At 34.0% G+C, this 22,251-nt stretch overlaps 1 pseudogene; it reads right to left on the bottom strand.

Moving 5' to 3' along the window:
• Window positions 1–2,444: 2,444 nt before the first annotated feature.
• LOC149544740 (DNA-directed RNA polymerase I subunit 1-like) overlaps window positions 2,445–22,251 on the bottom strand; it is a 74,890-nt pseudogene continuing 55,083 nt past the window's right edge.

The following is a 22,251-nucleotide window of genomic DNA, read 5'->3' as shown; positions in this document are numbered from 1 at the left end:
ATAATAGTGAAGATGAAATAATGTACATTACTATAAAAGATGAATTTGATGAAGAAGAAGATAAGATGACACTTATCTCTCATGTTAGTAAAAATGACACATGGATCATAGATAGTGGAAATTCACATCATATGACTGGAGACAAAAAAAAATTTGAACACTTTGAACACTATGATAGAGGTAGTGTAAGGTTTGGAAACAATGAACCTTGTTGCATAAAAGGGAAAGGTTGAATCTCATTAACCTATTGGGTTGAAGGACTAAAACATAACCTATTAAGTGTGGTACAACTAATCAACATTGGATTCAAGGTAGAATTCATGCATGGAAAGAAAAGACTATTGGATGATAAAGGAAATCTAATTGGATCAGGCAAAAAAATAAGAGGTAACCTATTTTATCTTGATCTTGGTGATTGCTCATGTTTTATTGCTCAAATGGAAGAAATTTGGTTATGGCATAGAAGAGTATGTCATCTAAACATTGATAATATGGTCAAGATAAGAAAATTCAAAAAAGTAAGAGGTATCCCTAGTTTGAAGAAACCAGATGTTGGATTTTGAAAAAAGTATTAGATTGGCAAAATGGAAAAGACTAGTTTTAAGAGAAAAAAAATATCAATCTAAAAATGTTTCAAAAATTGTGCATACTGACCTATATGGATCCACTGGAATAGAAAGTTATAGTCGAGAAAAATTCTATATTCTTTTTGTTGATTACTATTCTAGAATGATGATTGTTATGTATCTTAGAGAAAAATCAGAAGCATTTGAGAAATTCAAATGTGTAGACACCTAAAATTGTCCAAATACCCTTTTTATGACCAATTAAACAAATATTTATTATTTATTGAATTATAGTCTTACCCTACCTTTAATTAAATAAATTTACATTTATTTAATTACATTTTCCTTTCCTTGATTTAAATAAATTTAGGTTTATTTAAGTCCTAGCCTATTTCCCCTCATCCCACTTACATCTTAACCCATTTACTTTAATTAAGTAAATTACTTCATTTAGTTAATTAATCCCTTTTAAACCCACTTGAAATTAAATATTAAATTTAATCCTATTTGAGCACATGGCTCCTAACTTCAACCCTCACCCAACCTCACTTTCCTAACTTAACTCATTCTTCTAAGCCTACCCACAACTTAATCCTACTTAACTATCCTAATCACCTATCTAATCCCCTTATAATCATAAGTGTGTGCTCACACATGTGTGAGGAATCCTCACACTTCCCACACCCCTCAAGATTTTGACACCTCTTACATATTTGTCTCCCTTCACATGAGAATGAAGGTGTCTCACACATGTGCAAGAAACCATGCTTCTCACACCTCTTACACCTATCATTGACCTATCACATCAAAGGTTGCTCACACATGTGTGAGCATGCTCCCCCCTTTGAATGGTCAAAAACCCTATTCCACATGTAGTCCACTTGGTCTCCACCTCTTGGACACCTCATTGATCCTGAGAGATCCTAGCCCTTCATCTTATATTAAATCTCAACCATCTGTTTCATCACATTTCCTATAAAAGAAAAGCACTCTCCTCATCTCCATAAGAATTATCTAGCCCATTGTTATGCTGTAGAATTTGTGAGCAATTACATCCCACAACAATGAAATCATCAACAACTTGGTGATTTTATGAGGTTTCCATTAGTGCTATTTTGAATGGTTTAAGCTCTAGTGATTTCATGTCTTCATTATTTCAATGTGGTCTTTCATATTTGAGGTTTGCATGAATATGTAGGAATAGGCTTTAATTGCTTATTGTTTATTTTGTTGTTACATTTTTGTGTAACATATTTTGGCACACCCGGTGGGACCCACTTCATGGGTTCAAACTAATCATCTAATGTATTTTGTGAGTTTAAGCTTGTAGGTTGAAGGCTTGCACTTGGAGATCAAGTTTCATAAGGAGTCTTAAATTGAGCCAAAAAGCTCATCATCATGCTTGAAGCACACAAGAGAAGTCTTTTAACATATAACACTCTATATTTCTTATTTGTCTATTTCCAAGTTGTAGGAGTGTATATACATTGAGTATACTTCTTTGTTAATAGGAAAGCAAAAAAAATTCTCTATCTTTGTTGAGAAATAAATAGGTTAAAAAAAAGAGTTTTTTTAATGTTCTTTTTTATTATCATTTATATATATATATATATATATATATATTATATAAATATATATATATATTATATAAATATATATATATATATATATTTCATATAAATATATATAGTAGAATATATATATATATATATATATATATATATATAGAGAGAGAGAGAGAGAGAGAGAGAAAGAGAGAGAGAGAGAGAGAGAGAGAGAGAGAGGTTGTAAAAAAAAATGTTGTCAAAAGGTCTAAATGGAAAAAAAAAATTTATAAATAAATAAATATATATATATATATATATATATATATTAAAGTCATTTTTCTTTTGTGCAAGTTTGGCACCCATAGGTGCTACCACCGGCAGTGCCCGCGAAGGCCGCCCCCGCACCACCACGGCCCTTCGCTGAAACTATTGCACTTCCCGCTACCATCTCCCATGCCACCACTATCTACAACCCCATCCATGGCCCACCATTCATAGCCCTACTACTCCTTTACTCTATTCACTCTATCATTGCTCCTCCACCCTCATTGCTACCGAGCACCCTATAACCTTGCTCTACTTCTGTTGCCACCACTGCATTTTTCTACCTCCTCTCAACCCTGCACTTCCTACGACCCAACTTCCTATTCATCACCATGACAAAACTCATGTTTCTCCCTCCTTCACTTCTCCCCATGCTCTATAACTTTTGCTCCCCTGTTTGTGCCACTTAGCTCCGGCTCTACAACATCTTCGTCACTAAACCCTCAGCCCACTGCTCGATCTCCACACTTCACCCACTACTAACCTTTGTGTGCAGCTACTCTACCACTACCTACCACTCAAACCCTCCACCAACACCCCTGCTACACTCCTCTCAGCCTGCAACCTCTACTCACTGCTCACCTTTGCTCTGCCATCCCTCTGCTGAACTCCCTCCACCCATTTAAAAAAAAAATTGATATGTAGATTGAAATCATAAAGTATTGATTTTATTGTTAAACTTTTCTTTTTCTAATAAATTTATCTTTTTAAAAAATCATGTAGATTAAATTTGAACTTTTTTAGCAAAAAAAATAAAAATAAAAATCCCTGACATGCATCGAACCATCAAATTTAAGTCCATAGGTTGTTGACATCATCATTGCATCAGAATTCCGCATGCTCTTTTAGACCATAAGGAGCAGCCTTTGGTTTTTTCCTCTTAACTTGAGTATACAAACTCCATTTTCAAAAAATGAAATATTGCCAAAAAGCTGATTCCGAGCCCATCATGATGGTGTTGGTTTCATTAGATTTTGATGTTGTTTAGATCCCTATTTTTTTTTTCAAAGACCAAACTTTGTGTTAACATTTTTATTGCAAGGTTATTTTGTCTTTGTCACATATTTTTGATGTACTAACTTGTGGTTTTTCAAGGATATTTTCTCACTTGTGCATTGAGGCTGGAGAATTTTAGAAATCACTAACCATATTGCTTGCAAGTTTTTCTTTAAATTTGTTTTGGGAATGAACTTGTATGCTTAAAAACTTGTCTTTGAATGCATGGTTAAAGCTAAAACAATCGAACACAATCTTGAATGCCATAAGGAAATTGAACATTTTAGTGGAATGTATGATAGCACAATCTTACATGTCTAAGGATCAATGAAAATTGCAATAAACATTTCAATTTTGTGCTTAAAATGAACACTCACTCAATCTTGAATGCATAAATGAATTGATCCTTTCCTTACCAAATTTTCTTATGTTTAAGATGCTTGATTTACTTATGTTGGCGAACTCTCAATTTTTATGTTGATGATGATTTTAAGTTGGAAAGAACATTGTATGCTATAAACACATGTTTTCAAAGTAGATTACAAAACATACAACCTCATTGGGAAAGAACAAGTGTATGTTAAACCGTGAGGCCACTTACATATTTTCTCCACTTGTGCTTTTGGGTGATCTTGGATGCACAAGAAATAAGTGGTCTTGTCTATCTTTTTTTTAGGAGGCCTACTTGGGGATTTCATCACCCCTTGGGATGACCTCAACTCCAGTGTTTTGGAAAAGTATAAAAATTGAGAGGTGAATCAAAAGACACCTCTCTTTGAAGTAAAATCTTGTCACTCTTGGCTAAGCCTTAAAAAAATTTATACCTTTGGGAAGTGAAGGAGGGGATTTGGGTTACTGTCCCCCCCTGATTGTGTGGCATTTTTTTTTTCATCTACAGATTTGGACCTCATATACTTTTCGTATATCAAGGACACCCTCTAGTTGATCCTTGTACATCCTAATCAAAACCTTATAGGATTGGTGGTGTGTTTGACATTCTTGAGTGTTTGAAACCCTACCTAGTTGAAAGGGACACAATGTCTACACTTGTCTTGTATATATTTCATTGTTTGATTTTGCATCTCAATTTTGAAAAAGCCAAAACATCATATAACATAAAAATCTAAAAACATTGTAGAAGTTCAAAAATCCAAAAAAATCAAAAAGAAAATCTCAAAAACAACAAAAAAAAAGTCTTAGTTTAAGTCCTCTTAGTCAAGTTGTCCACATAAATTCCACGTCACTTCTTCCTTCCATCACATTCATCACCCTCATACATCTCTTGTCTTCATCATTCAAACCATTCCTTAAGGTCTTAATAATCTCTATCCATCCAAATCATTTCCTCATCTTCCTAATCATTTAATCTAATTCCTAATCTCCATCCTAGCCATGGTTCATACTCCATATCACACTTCAATTCCCTCATCCAATGCTTCATCCTCATGATTCTTAATCTAGTTCCTTGTCAAATTTATACATTTCTAATCAATTCTTAATTCAATCCATTTACATATTCATCCACAATAAATCTTTCTAATCTCATCCATTCAAGTCTTCCTCTAATTCAACTTTTCATCAAATCTTCTACTTTGAACATAGGGGCACTATCATAAACATCAAACTTTAGTTCAAATCCCACATTCACTTGTTTACAATATCATAAGGTTTTCATCAAAGCTATATCAACCCTTCATCAATATCAAATCAAATCAAATCCAATCCAATCAATATTAGGTCAAATCCAATTCAAATTGAGTCAACACAAAGTCCAAAATTGCTCCTAGTCCCAAGTTCATATTTCATTCATCATCAAATCTCTCACCACTCCTCATCTAATCTATGGATAAGAATTGGCTTAATCAAATGGTTGATGATCTTCAAAGGAAATATGGAGTTATACCTCCCTTTCAACCTATGTATCAAATCAATCCTCATAACTTCATATCTAATTCTAATCCATCTCATGTTCATTATTCTTCTACCTTTGACAAGGGAAATCCATCTCATTATCCTTCAACCACCTACAATTCCATTCATAGCCCACACAATGCCTCAAGCAAAAATGCCATGGCCAAATAAATTGAGGAACTAAGGAATTCTATCTTGAGCCTAGAAAATCAATAGAAAAAGTCCACCTTCCATGCCATATGTCCTCCTCCCCCATGTTTCAAAGACCATAATCCTCATGTCCCATCCAACCCCAACCCTCCATGTGATTCCCGCTACTCTGAGCTTAATGTCAAAAAACATCACTCCAATATCCTACCCATACCTCCACCTTCACAAAATCCTAATCCTCCAAAAACATCATCTGCACCTCATAATAGGTTTTTCTCACCTAAATTCTTGTCTAAGTACAAAATTCAAAATAAAGTGATCCAATCAGCCAAAGTCATACCCCTAGTTTCATCTCAAGACCTTCCTCCAAAACATGACATTATAGATTCCTCTTCTCCTCTAGATTTGAGCATTTATCCATCCCATTGTTCCCTTATCCATAAAGATCCATTTATCCCTCTTAGTACATCTCATGATTCCCTTCCTAATCAAGATCAAGGCATTTCATGTACCACACACCTTACCAATTTCGCTCCATCTCAAGAGTTAGCATCCATCAATCCTCCACTTCATGAAGAAGTTCCTTCCACTCCATTCACTAATACTCGTCCATGTCAAGATCAAATCACTCCATCTCATTGTTCCATTCCCTCCACTCCATTATATGATTCTATTCCATCTCATGATCCACTCATTCCACCACATGATCCTCTTTTAAGTCAAGATCAAAGCACCCCTTCATTTTCCTTTCATGATCCCACTACATCTCAAGATCCTATTACCCCTCATAATCCCATTCATGATCCTAATCCTTGACATGATCCTATCACACCTATCCAATCCACTCATGAACCCCATACACATGGACTCACATCTTGTGTTGAAACTAATGAGTATCCCATTGAAGAAATAATGTCTCAAGATGTTGGTATACCTTCCACTTCTTCCACATCCAAGATTATTCCTTCCAAACCTAATCATTCCCATCCTCCATATTCCAGGTCCATTTTGGGCCCTTATATCCATATTCCCATTCCTTTCTCATTTCCATCCATTTTGGGTCCTTCTATTCAACACCCAAACACTTCATCCCTTCCATCCATTTTGGGTCCTTATGTTCCACAACTAAGCACTTCATCCCTTCCTTCCATTTTGGGACCTTGCATACATCCATCCACCATATGCATGTTTTCCACTTTATCCCCTCATGGTCCTAGTAAATATCAACAAAGGCACACATCCTCGAATTCCTTCCAATGCTCACCATGCATAAGCTCTCCATACCATTTATCTTTATGTACCCATACCATAGCCAATGGAAGTAAATTGGATGCCAAAGAAAAAGAGAATAAAGCCAAAAATCCACAAAATTCCAAGGATCAACATGTCCCCTCTACAAGACATGTCCAAGAAAACACAAATCTGATCCAAAACAAAACCAGAAGGCCACAAAGGCTCAAAATGAAAAATAAAAAAAATTTGTGGATCCCAAAGCTACTTAATGTAGCTATGAATCTCAAAGAAAACTTGAAAATGGCATCCAATCTTGTGATTCAAAGGCTTCCTTCATCCATAAATTCTCAAATCTTCCATCTTCCAAATCCATTTTGGGTCCTTATATACCCAAATCCACCATCCTAAATCCATCGTCTCCTTCATCCATTTTGGGTCCCTATATCCCAAAAGCCAAACTTTCTCCTACATATCCTTCACTATTTCCTCCTTTCCATCACCCTTCAAGGTGTGTGCCAATGATGATCTTTTCACCTCCTTCATCCACTCATTTACAATTTTTCCAACCTAGCATCCATCAACCATGTCTTCCTCCCACCCACTCCACCCCCTTAATCCAAACCTTTTCATAGGTTTTTTTCCTCCATTCCCCAATCAACTTCATCCTTCCATTCACTACCCTATCAACATCTATGAGAAACTAGTACAAATTCCTTAAAAATAACCAAGAAAGAGAAATAAATATCTAGGGATACCATCCATATATCTTGATGCTTGATTCCTCCCTTCATTTACCTATCATCTATCCAATGTCTTCCAATTCCACTTATCCATCCATTCACTTGTCCTCTTCCACTTGCACTCTACACTAGGGGCAAGCTCCATCCGTACCACATTGCCTTATATATCTTCCATATTCCTATCTACCATTCATCATCCTTTTCCATCTTTGATCTTGACTTTCACTTTCCTTCCATCCATCCATATGCTCACTTAAAATATCCTTTTCATATTATCCATACATTATCCTACATACTTCCATGATCCTTTTAGATCTTTGATCTTGACATTCTATCCATATCTTACCTCCCATAGTCATTGTCATGTTAATTTCATCCATTTTCCATCCATACTCCAATGTACTTCCAACTTTCTTTCATATGTCCTTGGTCTTGGTTATCCCATCCATTTCATCCACTTCATATCTATATTTCATCCATATCCTTCATATCATTACCCATATCATATTCATACCCTCCCTCCCATATCCCATATTCATTATCCTTTCATGCCCATGCTTGTGATCCATACAAGAGGCACAACAAAAAAATGTTCATACATGCTTTGGAAAAGCACATGCCTTCTCTTCCTCCATATGCTAGCCTTCTTACCATATTTCCATTTTCATGCATCCTTTCCCACCATATTTTCTTCCATTTTCTAATCCTTTGTATGGGGCATTTGGTCTCCTTTGAAACACAGTCCTTGGCTCCACATTTTCTAATACCATATCATTTGGCCCCTCATATCCTTTCACCATTCCTTTCATCCACCGAATCATGTTGCTTCCCATCCATTTACCATGCCTTAGCTCTCCCTTGTCATTGGTCCTAACATATTCTATCCCACATTTGTTCATATCACATTCGTTCATATCTAATTCTTCCACTCACTTCACTCAAATTCATTTATCCTCTATTTCAATCAATTTTTCCTTCTTCTTGTCCTTTCACCTCAAATCAATTTCAATTCTACTCTCATCATTCTTCATCCTATCAACATCATTCTTCCAATCTCATCCAAGTTCATTCTTCCAATTCCATTTCAATTCAATTTATCCATCAAAATCTCAATCAATACTAATCCAATCAATCTAATCTTGCAATCTTGTACATCAATCCTTAATCAATTCTTCAATTTGACCCAGTCAATTGATAATCCATTGACCATATTTGAACATCACCATGGGATGTTTCCTTCCCAACCCTTGGATGTGCATTGTGCTTATCATTAACATTATCATCCTTAATAAATCATCATCAATCAATCCATTGATTGGTTTTCAGCTTGACTAGGGGAAAAGTTTGGTTTTCTTTTGGTTTTTTGTGCATGATTGCTTGTTACTCGTATGTATTAGTATTTTTTGAATTTATCATGGTCTTTGCATCTTATTGTCCCAAGGAATCATGGTCTTCCATATCATGGTTTCATAAGGCATATGGTTGTATTAGACCCATTTTTATCACGTACTTGACACATTATCATCTTAGTTCCTCATACCTTGGTGCATAGTGTTGAATACAATATCAAACTTAGGTTGTTCACACCATTGCAGCATAGCTTTATCAATCTTTTCATTTTCCCTCCCTTCCATACTACCATCCATTTTGAGAGAACATCTATGTTCTCCTAGCCTGCATGTCCTCTCAAGAGGGCATACCCTTCCACCTTCATCATCCTTTGTCATCCTTCCATTACTGGGGCATCATGCTACTAGTCTTATCCTTCCATCCACTATATTTTATTTTTCTTTGATATAACATTACTAATGCTATATCAAAGAGGGGAAAAATGTAGACACCTAAAATTATCGAAATACACTTTTCATGACCACTTAAATAAATATTTATTATTTATTTAATTACATTCACCTTTCCTTGATTTAAATAAATTAAGGTTTATTTAAGTCCTAGCCTATTTCCCCTCATCCCACTTACATCTTAACCCACTCACTTTAATTAAGTAAATTATTTTGTTTACTTAGTTAATCCCTTTTAAGCCCACTTGAAATTAAATATTAAATTTAATCCTATTTGAGCACATGGCTCCTAACTTCAAGCCTCACCCAACCTCACTTTCCTAACTTAACTCATTCTTCTAAGCCTACCCACCACTTAATCCTACTTAACTATCATAATCACCTTGCTAATCCCCTTCTAATCCTAAGTGTGTGCTCACACATCTATGAGGAATCCTCACACTTCCCACACCCCTCATGCTTTCAACACCTCTTACATATTTTTCTCGCTTCACATGAGAATCAAGGTGTCTCACACATGTGTGAGAAACAATGCTTCTCACACCTCTTACACCTATCATTGACCTATCACATCAAAGTTTGCTCATACATGTGTGAGCATCTTCCATCCTTTGAATGGTCAAAAAAAAAAAATCCACATGGAGTCCACTTGGCATCCACCTCATGGACACCTCATTGATCCTAAGAGATCTTAGCCCTTCATCTTGTATTAAATCTCAACTTTTTGTTTCATCTCATTTCCTATAAAAGAATAGCCCTCTCCTCATCTCCATAAGCATTATATAGCCCATTGTAATGCTACAGGATTTGGGAGCAACCAAATCCCACAATAATGAAATCATCAACAACTTGGTGATTTTATGAGGTTTGCATTAGTGCTAATTTGAATGGTTTGAGATCTTGTGATTTCATGTCATCATTATTTACATGTTGTCTTTCATATTTGAGGTTGCATCAATATGTAGGAATAGGCTTTAGTTTCTTATTATTTATTCCATTGTTACATTTTTATGCAATACAAAATGGTATCTAGCAAGAGTAGAAAAAGAAATAGGAAAAAGATTGAAATGTTTAAGATTAGACAGAGGTGGTGAATTCATTTCCAATGAATTCAATAATTTTTGGATTGAAAGAGGAATTAAAAGGAAAGTACTAGCCCCTGGCACTCCTGAGCATAATGGAATAGCTGAAAGAAGAAACACATCTATCATAGATTATGCAAGGACTATAACAATTGAAAAGAATGTTGCTATCAAATACTGGAAGGAAACCATCAGCACTATAGTTCATACTTCAAACTGAGTATAGTTGAAGAAGGATTCACATAAAACTCCCTATGAATTATGGTATGGCTACAAACCCAATGCAAGTTACCTGAAAGAATTTGGCAATAAATGTTATATCTTGAAAGAGTCTAGAAAAAGGAAATTTTATGTGAAAGTTGATGAAGGTATATTCTTAGGATATTCCTATAGAAGAAAGGCATATAAATGTTTGAATTTGTCTACTCATAAAATCATCAAAAGTACACATGTGAGAATTGATGAGTTTACAAAAAAGAATGAAGGAGAAAGCAAAACGGAATTAGAAGATTACAAAATATTTTTTTACATTGAACCTAATACATTACCTAACATATCTAACAATGATGAGACTTAATCTCTCGATTCTTCCTTAGCTACCAAGTTACAAGAAGTACAAATCAAGTCATAGGGACCCGAGTCACATTTTGAAACTACCAAGTCAATGCCTCCTAAGTTTGAACAACCCAAGCTTGAAGTTGAAATTAAAAATGAAGATAGTGTAATTCATTCAAAAGTTAAAGAACCTATACTAGCCATGTATGTTAGAAGGCATCATGCACATGATTAGATCATTAGAGATAAATCAAAAGTTACAATGACAAGAAGCAAATTAAAAGGTACATGTTTACTTGCTGATTTTGAACCTAGAAGTATTAAGGATGCTATAGAAAATGAAAGTTGGATTGAGGAAATGAACAAAGAAATATAACATATAGAAAAGACTAAAACTTGGACTCTTGTTCCTAGGCCTAAAGGTAAAAATGTGATTGGAACAAAATGGGGATTCAGAAATAAGCTAAATGAAGATGGACAAGTATCAAAAAATAAAGCTAGATTAGTGTGCAAAAGGTATTCTCAAGAATAAGGAATTGATTATGGTGAGGCTTTTGCTACTGTTGCAAGATTAGAAGGTGTTAGGACCCTACTTGCATATGAAGCTCATAGAGGATTCAAAGTATATTAAATGGATGTTAAATCTACATTCTTGAATGAAATTCTTGATGAAGAAGTCTACATTGATCAACCATAAGGTTTTGTTGATTTTGACAAAAGGGACATGATCTATAAATTACAAAAGCTCTATATGATCTCAAACAAGCTCCTAGAGCCTAGTATGAAAGACTACATAACTACTTGATACAGATTAGTTTTTCAAGAACAAATGATAACAATAGTTTATACATCAAGGAAGGACCAGATAAAAAAATTGTATTGGTAGAGATATTTGTGGATGATACTCTATTTATAGGAAATGATGACCTATGGAAAGCATTTTCAAAACAAATGAACAAAGAGTTTGAGATGTCCATGTTTGGTGAAATAAAATTCATTGTTAGATTGCAGATACAATAGAATAAAAATTGCATCTATATCACCCAATCCAAGTATGTAAAAGAGATACTCAAGAAGTTTGGTATGGAAGATTCTAAACCATTTTGTACCCCCATGTGTACTAGACTCAAGCTTACCAAAGATGATGACTCCAAAGAAGTAGATTAGACCTTATATAGATCAATGATTGGAAAATTATAGTATATAGTTCACACAAGACTTGATATTGCCCTAGTAGTTGGGATAGTGGCAAGATTCTCAGCTAAACCTAGATAAAATCGTATGATGGCAATCAAAAGAATTTTGAGATATCTAAAATGTACCGAGGACTATGGCTTATGATACAAACTTGGAGGAAACCTAGACCTAAAGGTGTTTATTGATGCTGATTGGACAAGAAATCTTGATGACAAAAAAAGAACAAGTGGTGGAGCTTTTTTTCTTGGTAAAAGGCTAGTATCTTGGAGAAGCAAGAAGCAAAACTACACATCCCAATCCATAGTAGAAGCAAAGTATGTAGCAGTACTAGTGAACTGTTCTAATATTGTTTCATTCAAACAATTGCTAGAGGGAATGAAGGTTGAAATCAAAGAGCCAATATTCATGTTTTGTGATTACACTAGCACAATTAACATATCAAAGAACCCAATGATGCATTCCAAAAAAAAAGAATATTGCTATAAAATATCACTTTGTTAGAGAGATGGTGTAGGACAAAGAAATTAGATTGGAATATGTCTATACAGAAGAAAAAATTATAGACATATTCACCAAGCCAATACCTAAGGATGCATTCTTGTATTTAAGAGGTAAGCTAGGGGTCATTCCCTTATTTGAAGCTCACTAAATAAATTTTAGTGATGCATCAACTAGAACCAAGTTAAAGATCAATAAGTTGATGTAGCATAATCAAAAAAATATTGCATATGAATCAACACCCAAAGTACAATGATACAAATTTGGCATGTGTTGTTTGTGTCATGTGATGTCAAAGAGGGAGAAGTTTACTATCATATCTTTATCCTTCTAAAATTTTGTTGAGGGAGAAGCTTGAACAGAAGGTATGCAAAGGAAGAATATAGCATAAAGAAGAAGTTCTTATGTAAAATCAAAGAGGAAGAAACTTCCTATCAAAATGAATCTTGTTCTCAAAATTTTATTGTGCTATGGCATGTTGTGTTGCCATCAATTCCAAAGAGGAATTTTTTTGGATATAATTGATTAATTGTGTGTTATATTTGATGTTATGCAAATATCACATCAGTTGACAAGTAGTACTTACTAAGATCACTTGGTCAATAAAGATAGTTTTCCTTGTCTACCTAGTGTTCACAGGTTTACTCTAAATAGATGACATTGTCTATTGAGCTCACTTAGGCATCGAAAGAATTGAGGTAGAAAAGAGTGTTAACTGAGCTCACTTGGTTAATGAAGGAAGAGCTAGACAAAGTTAGTATTCACTGAATTCACTTGGTTGCCAAAGGATTTATGTAAGTTCATAGTGTTAACCAAGCTTTTGTTGGTTAATGCAAAGAATCGCTCCAAAGTTAGTTTCTACTAAACAAGGTTGGCTTTTGAAGGATTTTTCTTGTTTTGGCATATGAAGCTTAATTACTTTATGTATTGATTCTAGCCAACTATGGTGATGAATATTAGTTATTGTAATTTGAATTTGGACTAACTTGACAATCTAGAAGGTATAAATAAAAGGTCAAGTTGAGATTTCTAGTGTGTGTGCAAGTGTGTTGATTGAATTGAGAAGAAAAGAGAGGGAGCAAACTTGAAGGATAAGCAAGTATCCTTGTGGAGTAGAAAAGTAATATTCAATCAAGAAGGATCAAGTTTAAGTAGAATAGAGATCTAGATTTAGCAATTCAGTTACATCACAATTGGGTCATTTCATTGTTACTCTCTAGCCATTGTAGTAGTGATCTAAAATTTCTTAATAGAGTTGGTTTAATAGCCAGTTGTAAATCCTCTAACAAGGTTTAAATTCCATTGAATTTTTTATAGGTCTCTTCAAAAGCCACTCCTAGTAGGGTGATTAAATCCTCTAATAGGGTTAGACCTAACAATGTGTTTTGTAACCTTTAATAGGGTTGGCTCCTAACAAGGCTCACTTCAAAAGAGTGAAAAATAGTAACTAGTTACATTGGTGGTTTTTTCCAAATTGGGTTTCCATGTTAAATAATGGTGTCTCATGTGTTCATTTTATTTCTATTATGCTTGGAAGTTAATTATTGTTAATGTTTAAGATCTGCTAAAATTAATTCACACTTTGCATTTATTAAGTTATAACATTTTCTATGTGTTTACCAAGTAATAGTAGCAATCAGTTTTCTCAGTCTAAATTTTATGATTGACTTCTACGGGATCTATGATTTATTTTAGTGGTAACTGATTCACTCCCCCTCTTAGTTACTCCTATATTTCCAATATAAAGTCCTCTAGAAATGCTCAGTCCTAATAGGGTGATTGAAATCCTTTAAATGGTTGCACTTAATAGTGTGTATTGTAACCTTTAAAAAGGTTGGCCTTGTTGGCATTATGTTATATTTGTCATTAGTGACAACACTTAATCAATTTTGAATGCTTACTGAGCATCCACTGGTTACCTTGTCAGCTTAGTAGTTATATAGTTTACACCAAACATTCCTAAAGCTACCGAGTAAATACAGGCAATGTGAAGACCAGTAGTATCTATCAAGTTTCTTAGTGTCTACTATGCTTCATAGTGTCTACCAAGTAGCAAGTTTGTGTCATGAAGATTCAGAGCAAACCAAGCATTGGAAGAAATAGTGTTTGTCGAGTGAAGCAATGTAAACTCAGTGTGTAGTATCTAGCGAGTGACACTACAACTACTGATTCACCAGTGGTTACTAAGTTTAGAACTACATTAAATGATTAGTATAGATTGATCCTTCACTTCTATTGAGTGCATGACGATGCCGAGTAATGCAGTGGACATCTTGTATTAGAAGGTCACTAAGTTAGTTTAGTGAACTCGAGTTAATTACTGTTGGGCCGACTTTGTAATTTATTTGTTCACTTGTATTTTGGCCGACCTTGCAATTTTGTAAATTTGAAAGGTATATATGTAAGATGTATTGTAAGATATCAAATATCAAGAAATAGTGAAGTAATGTGAAGTAATTTTGAAAAGTATCTATGAAGGATTTTCAACAATAGTTCAAGGAATATAGCAAGGTCAATATAGAGGCAAAAAAAGTTATATTCATCACATAAGGTGATCAGTGCATAAAGGATCTTATCAACAATCAAATGTAAGTAGATCCACTATTTCATCTTAATAGGTGAATCAATCTTCTAAATCCTCTAACAAGGTAGACTTAATAGTCTTTGTATAAATCTCCTAACTGAGTGCATACTTAATTGTATGTTTGTAAATCTTCTAACAAGTTGGACCTAATAGTCCTTTGTGCTCCTAAAAAAGCAGATCACAAGAAGAGGTCAATGTAAGCCTTAATAGGCTAACTTTATGCTACAGTATTAAAGTTTTGTGGGTATCATCCCCACCACAGTTTTACTTTCTATTTGGAAGGTTTCTAGGTCACCAAAATATTGTGTTCTTTTGTGTAATGAATGTTTTATATTTTAGAACTAATGTATGAGGTAGCATAGAAGGATGTGCGGTAAATTTAAAGGAAAGTTTTTTAAAGTTATTTATTCACACCTCCCTTCTCAATAACTTGTCTTATCTTGAATATTTCCAACAATTGGTATCAAATCTGTGTGGTTCTTAGGATAAAAGTTTGGCAGCTTGAGCAAAGATCTAAAAGAAAAATGGAGATATTCAGACTTGACAAGGCAATTGAAAATGAAAAGCTAGATATAGAGATGACCATATCTTAACTGAAAGAAGCAAAGGAGCATCTTTCCCAATCCTTGAAAAGAAGGAAGGAACTTGCAAGACAAATGAATGACCATCAGTATGTTGAAGAAAAGATTGAAGACCTTTTACCATCAAGCAACTTAGATGAAGCTAATGAGGCAATCAAGGAACTCCTAGCAAAGAATGGCTCTTTGTAGGAAGAAGTAAGAAAACTCAAAAGAGAACAAGAAACCCAATCAATCAGGCTATGTGAAATTTTGGAACAAAGAAATAAGGAAAATGAAGACTTGAAGGCAAGAAACAATGAAGAAGAGAATCAATCCAATCAGCCTAAAGACCTCATTGATCAAATCACTGGAGTAAATGAAGAAATTAGGATTCTCAAAGCATAGAATGAAAGAATAAGAAGTGATCTAAACTATGAAAGGGAAATTAATGAAAGAATATTGAGAGAACTGAGATGTGAAAAGAAAATTGTTGAAAAATTAAAGAATGACCTAAATTCTAAAAACCAAATCAATGAAAGAATATTGAAATCACATTAAGACATGAATCAATTGATTCAACAAAATGAGTAGAATTATCATAAGCAAAAAGGTAAAGCAGGACTTGGATACAATGAAGAACAAGGCGAATCTTCTAAGAAAGATGCAAAAGGGAATCTAAAACCCTCATGCAATCATTGTGGGAAAATTGGTCATACATCAAAAAAATGTTGGAGCAATGGAAAAGGAAAATTCAATGGAAAATGCTATAACTGTAATCAACATGGTCACAAAGCCTATGAATGCAAGGAGAAACCAAAATTTGAAGGTAATTATCACAAATGCAAAAAGCATGGTCACAAGGCTATTGGGATAAATATAGAGTAACTAAGAGGGGGGGGGGTGGGTTGAATTGGTTACTTAAAAAATAAATTAATCCATAGATCCCTTAGATGTCTTAAAGATCTAGTTACTATTGATACTCGGTAAGAAAATGTTGTAACTCGGTAAATTAAACTATTATTTATTTTTCAAGCATTCTCACATGCAACTGAAACAAAATGAACACAAGAGACACTAGATTTAATGTGGAAACCCAATATGGAAAAATCCACCAAGTAACTAGTCACCAATTTTCACTCTTCTGAAGTGAGCCCCATTATGAGCCAACCCTGTTAAAGGTTACAATACACACTGTTAGGTGTGACCCTATTAGATGATTTAATCACCCTATTAGGAGTGGCCTTGCTAGAGGTCTTTAGAACAATTCAACTGAACTATCACCTTGTTAGAGGATTTACAAAATGGTTTTTATACCAACTCTGTTAAGACATTTAAAATCACTGCTGCAATAGTTAGAAAGAAACATTGAATTGACCTGAACAAGATGCAACTAAATTTGTTGGCTACAAGTCTCTATTCAACATCATTAGATCCTTCTTGATCAAATTTGGCTCTGTTGCTCCTCTGATCATCCTTCAAATTTGCTTCCATAATATTAATTCCAAACACTTCCACAACTTAGAATTTGCAACTTGACCTCTTAGTTATACCATTCAGATTGTCAAGTTGGCCCATTTACATGTTGCATTTACCAATAAACCATACATCAGTCAACTATAGATATTACTCTAAACAAATAAATGTTATTTCATAAAATAATGGAATCCTTCACTAGCCGACCCTACTCGATAAATACTACTTCTAAAAATTTCCTAAGTTAACCTTCTTAACTCAGTTAACATTGCAATATCTATAAAATCCTTTGGCTACCGAGTTTACTCGGTAAGAACTGAATTCTTGCATGAGAGCTCAGTAAGAACTGTTTCTGCGACATTTCCTTTCATGACCAAGTGAGCTCAGTATGAACTATTTCTGTCACATTTTCTTTGATGACTAAGTGAGCTCGGTAGATTCTTTCCTTTTGCCTAGCTAACCACCTAAGCTTGGTAAACATTATCTTTTGCCTTGTTGACGTTCTGAGCTATCCTTTGCCTTATTGACCTTCTGAGCTTGGTAGACACTATCTGATGACTATATATGAAATTTGTGTGACATCAAAGACAACACACAATTTGGAAAATTGTATCCAACAGTCTCCCTCTTTGGCATTGATGGCAACACAACATGTCATAGCATAATGAAATTTGAAAACAAGTCTTTTATTGATAGAATACTTCACTTTTTTTTTTTTTCAAATACAATAAACTCCCTCTTTCATAATAATCTTTCCCTCTTACACAAACTCTTATTATTTTGCAAATTTTAGAGAGATATGACAGTATACTCTCCCTCTTTGACAACACATGCCAAAGACAACTCAAAACAACTGAATACCATTGTACCTAATGTACAAAGTCATACGCAATGTCTTCATTGGTTTGTTGGATCAACTGATAGATCTTCAATTCTATTTCTATTGATGCATCACTAGAACTATATTTTAGTGAGCTTCAGATAGGGGAATGACCCCTAACTTACCTCTTAGATACAAGAATGCATCCTTTGGTAAAGGCTTTGTGAATATGTCAGTAATTTGTTCCTTTGTATGCACATATTCCAATCTTATTTTGATTTCTTGCACCAATTCTCTAACAAAGTGATATTTTATTGCAATATGCTTAGTTTTTGAATGCATCACTAGATTCTTGGAGATGTTAATTGCACTTGTGTTATCACAAAACATTACAACAAGTTCTTTGATTTCTTTCTTCATACCTTCCAATAATTTTTTAAACCACACAATTTTAGAGCAATTCACTACTACTACAACATATTTAGCCTCTGATGTGGATTGAGATGTACAATTATGCTTTTTTCTTTTCCAAGAAACTAACCTTTTTCTAAGAAAGAAAGCTCCTCCACTTGTGTTCTTTCTATCATCAATATTTCCTACCCAATCTACATCAGTGAACACCTTTAAATCCATATTTCCTCCAAGTTTATACCATAATCCATATTCTACAGTTCCTTTTAAGTATCTTATGATATTTTTGATTGCCATCATGTGATTTTCTTTTGGTTTTGCTGAGAATATTGCTACAATTCCTACTGCAAGGGAAATGTCTTATCTTGTGTGCACTACATATTATAACTTTCCAATCAGGGATCTATACAATGTCTGATCCACTTCCTTTGATTCATCATGCTTGGTTAGTTTTAATCTAGTACACATAGGAGTCCCAACTAGTTTTTAGTCTTCCATACCAAACTTTTTTAGTATCTCTTTGATGTACTTAGATTGAGTGATGTGGATGCCAATCTTATTCTATTAAATTTGAAGACCAAAAAAGAATTTAATTTCACCAAACATTGACATTTCAAATTCCTTGTTTATTTTTTCTAAAAATTATTTGCAACGATCATCATTTCTTGTGAACAAAGTATCATCTACAAAAAATTTTGCTAAAACAATCTTATTATCTAGTCCTTCCTTTATGTACAAATTGCTATTGTCATTAGTTCTTTAAAAACCAATCTGAATAAGATAGTTATACAATCTTTCATACCATGCTCTAGGGGCTTGTTTTAGACCATATAATGCTTTATGCAATTTGCAAACCATGTCCTTCTTGTCTGGATCAACAAAACCTTCAGGCTATTCAATGTAAACATCTTCATCCAATATGCCATTGAGAAATGCTGACTTGACATTCATTTGATAAAATTTGAATCCTTTGATTGGAGCATATGCAAGTAAGGTTTTAGCACCTTCCAATCTTGCAACAAGAGAAAAAGTTTCTCCATATTCTACACCTTCTTCTTGTGAATATCCTTTGCATACCAGTCTAGCTTTGTTCTTTGACACCTTACCATCTTCATTTAGTTTTTTTCTGAATACCCACTTTATTCCAATCACATTTTTGTCTTTGGGTCTAGGTACAAGAGTCCATGTTTTGTTTTTCTCTATTTTTTCTTTCTCCTCATTCATAGTTTCAATCCAACTCTCATTGTCTAGTGCATCTTTGATATTTCTAGGTTCAAAATCAGCAAGTGAACAAGTTCCTTTCAACTTACTTCTTGTCATTGTTCATTCTGATTTATCACCAATGATTTGATCTAATGCATGATGCCTCCTGACATACTTGGCTAACATGGGCTCCTTTCCTTTTGAATGACTCGCATTGTTATCCTTTTGTGTCTCAACTTCTGGTTCTAATTCTAGTTTCTCAGGCTTAGTGGATGCTAACTCAGTAGCTTCTATTTACAACTCGAGTTCTTATAGCTCGATAGGTATTGACTCAGTTTGAACTTCTTGTGACTCGTTAATGAAGACTCTAGAGTTGAGAATTACTGATTAATAGGTATACTTGGCATTGTATTAGGTTCAATGTAAACAAATCTTCTATAGTCTTCAGGTTCCTTTTTGCTTTCTTCTTCTGTTCTTTTTGCAAACTCATCAACTTTCACATGTGCACTTTCTATGACTTTGTGAGTAGATAAGTTCAAACATCTATATGCTTTGCTTTTGTAGGAGTATCCCAACAATATTTCTTCATCACTTTTTACATCAAATTTACCTTTTCTAGATTCTTTCCAAATGTAACATTTTCTTCCAAATACTTTTAGATAACTTACATTGGGTTTGTAGCCATACCACAACTCATAGGGTGTTTTGAATGAGTCCTTTCTCAGCTATACTTGGTTCAAGGTATGAAATGCAGTGCTAATATCTTCCTTCTAGTATTTTATAGCAATGCCTTTCTCAATCATTAAGGTTCTTGCACAATCCATGATAGATCTATTCCTTCTTTTTGCTATTCCATTTTTTTTAGGAGTTCTAGGTGCTGAAACCTATCTTTTGATTCCCTTTTCAATACAAAAGTTATTGAACTCATGTGAAATGAATTCACCACCTCTATCAAATCTTAAGCATTTCAGTCTTTTTCTTGTTTCCTTTTCTACTCTGGCCAAATACCATTTGAACTTTTCAAATGCTTTTGATTTCTCTTTGAGGTACATTACAATAGTTATCATTTTTGAATAATCATCAACAAAAAGAATGAAATTTTTTTCACTTGTATAACTTTCAATGCCAATAGGTCCACACAAATTAGTATGCACAATTTCTAGAACTTCTTCAGTCTGATACTTCTTGCTTTTAAAACTAGTCTTTCCCATTTTACCAATTTGACAATTCTTGCATAGACCAATCTTAGGTTTCTTTATGTTAGGAATATCTCTTACTTTCCTGAATTTACTAATTTTTATTAAGTTTTCAAAGTTTACAAGACACAATCTCCTATGCCATAACCAACTTTCTTCAATTTGAGCAATGAAACATGAACATTCACCAAGTTCAAGATAAAATAAGTTACCTTTTGTTTGAGTGCCTGATCCAATTAGTTTTCCTTTGCCATCCAGAAATCTTTCTTTTCCATGCATAAATTCTACTTTAAATACATTATTGAGTAGATGTGCCACACTCAACAAATTATTCTTTAGTCCTTCTACCCAATATGCATTATCACATACAAGTTCCTTGGTTAGTGAGATTCTTCCTTTTCCTCTTATACAACAAGGTTCATTGTTACCAAATCTTACACTACCACCATCATAGTCTTCAAAGTATTCAAACTTAGTTTTATCACCAATCATGTGATGAGCACAACCACTATCTATGATCCATGTATCATTTTTGTTTATATGAGAAATGAGTGTCATTTTCTCATCATTATCAGACTTATCTTTCATAGCAATATAGACAATTTCATCTTCTTCATCATCATCAGAATCATTAGAATCTTTAGCCATGAAACATGTTTTCTTACCTTTATCTTTGAATTATTTGAATTCTTTCTTGCAATTGTACTTGTGATCTTTCTTCTCATCTTTTTTTTACTTATTTGGGCACCTAGCAGCAATATGTCCAATTTTTTCACAAGAAACGCAGAATAGAGGAACCTTACCTTTGTATTTCCATTTGCCTCTTGAATATTTTCTTGCTAGTAGAGCTTCAACCACTTCAAGATCACTGTTTGAACTTTGTTCTGATTCTTCATCACTATTTGATTGTGGGTCTTTCATCCTTTTCCCTTTTTCTTTGAGTGAAAGCTTGGCTTCAAATGTTGATTCAATGTTCTTGGTAGCTGGAATGTAATTATCATAGTTGTCTAGCTCAAATGTAGTCAATATTCCAACTATGGCCTCTAAATTTATTTTATGATTTGCCTCACATCTCCTTTCTACTTTGGCTCTTCTCACATTATCATCTACTCCATAGATTTCTTTCAGCTTGTTCCACATTGCAAAGGTATTTTTCAATCCTTGATGTCATCAAATTCTTCATAACTTAGAGTAGATGTTATATCTATCATTATGTTATTGTGAGTCTTCTTTTCATCAATATCATTGACAAATAATGTACCGGAAGGTTCTTCATATTTTTCATCAAGGTACTTTAGCCTTGTAGCACCAATAGAAGCCAGATGAAGCCTCATCAATCCTTGTCGTGCTAAGAAGTTGTCCCTGTTAAGTCTTGGAATTTCCCTTTTGTAAGACATCCTGACCTT

The sequence above is a fragment of the Cupressus sempervirens genome, chromosome 8 (genome assembly GCF_028749045.1).
Source record: "Cupressus sempervirens isolate cs-2001-9-10 chromosome 8, ASM2874904v1, whole genome shotgun sequence".
Lineage (NCBI taxonomy): Eukaryota > Viridiplantae > Streptophyta > Pinopsida > Cupressales > Cupressaceae > Cupressus > Cupressus sempervirens.
This window is presented reverse-complemented; position numbering and strand designations above follow the sequence as displayed.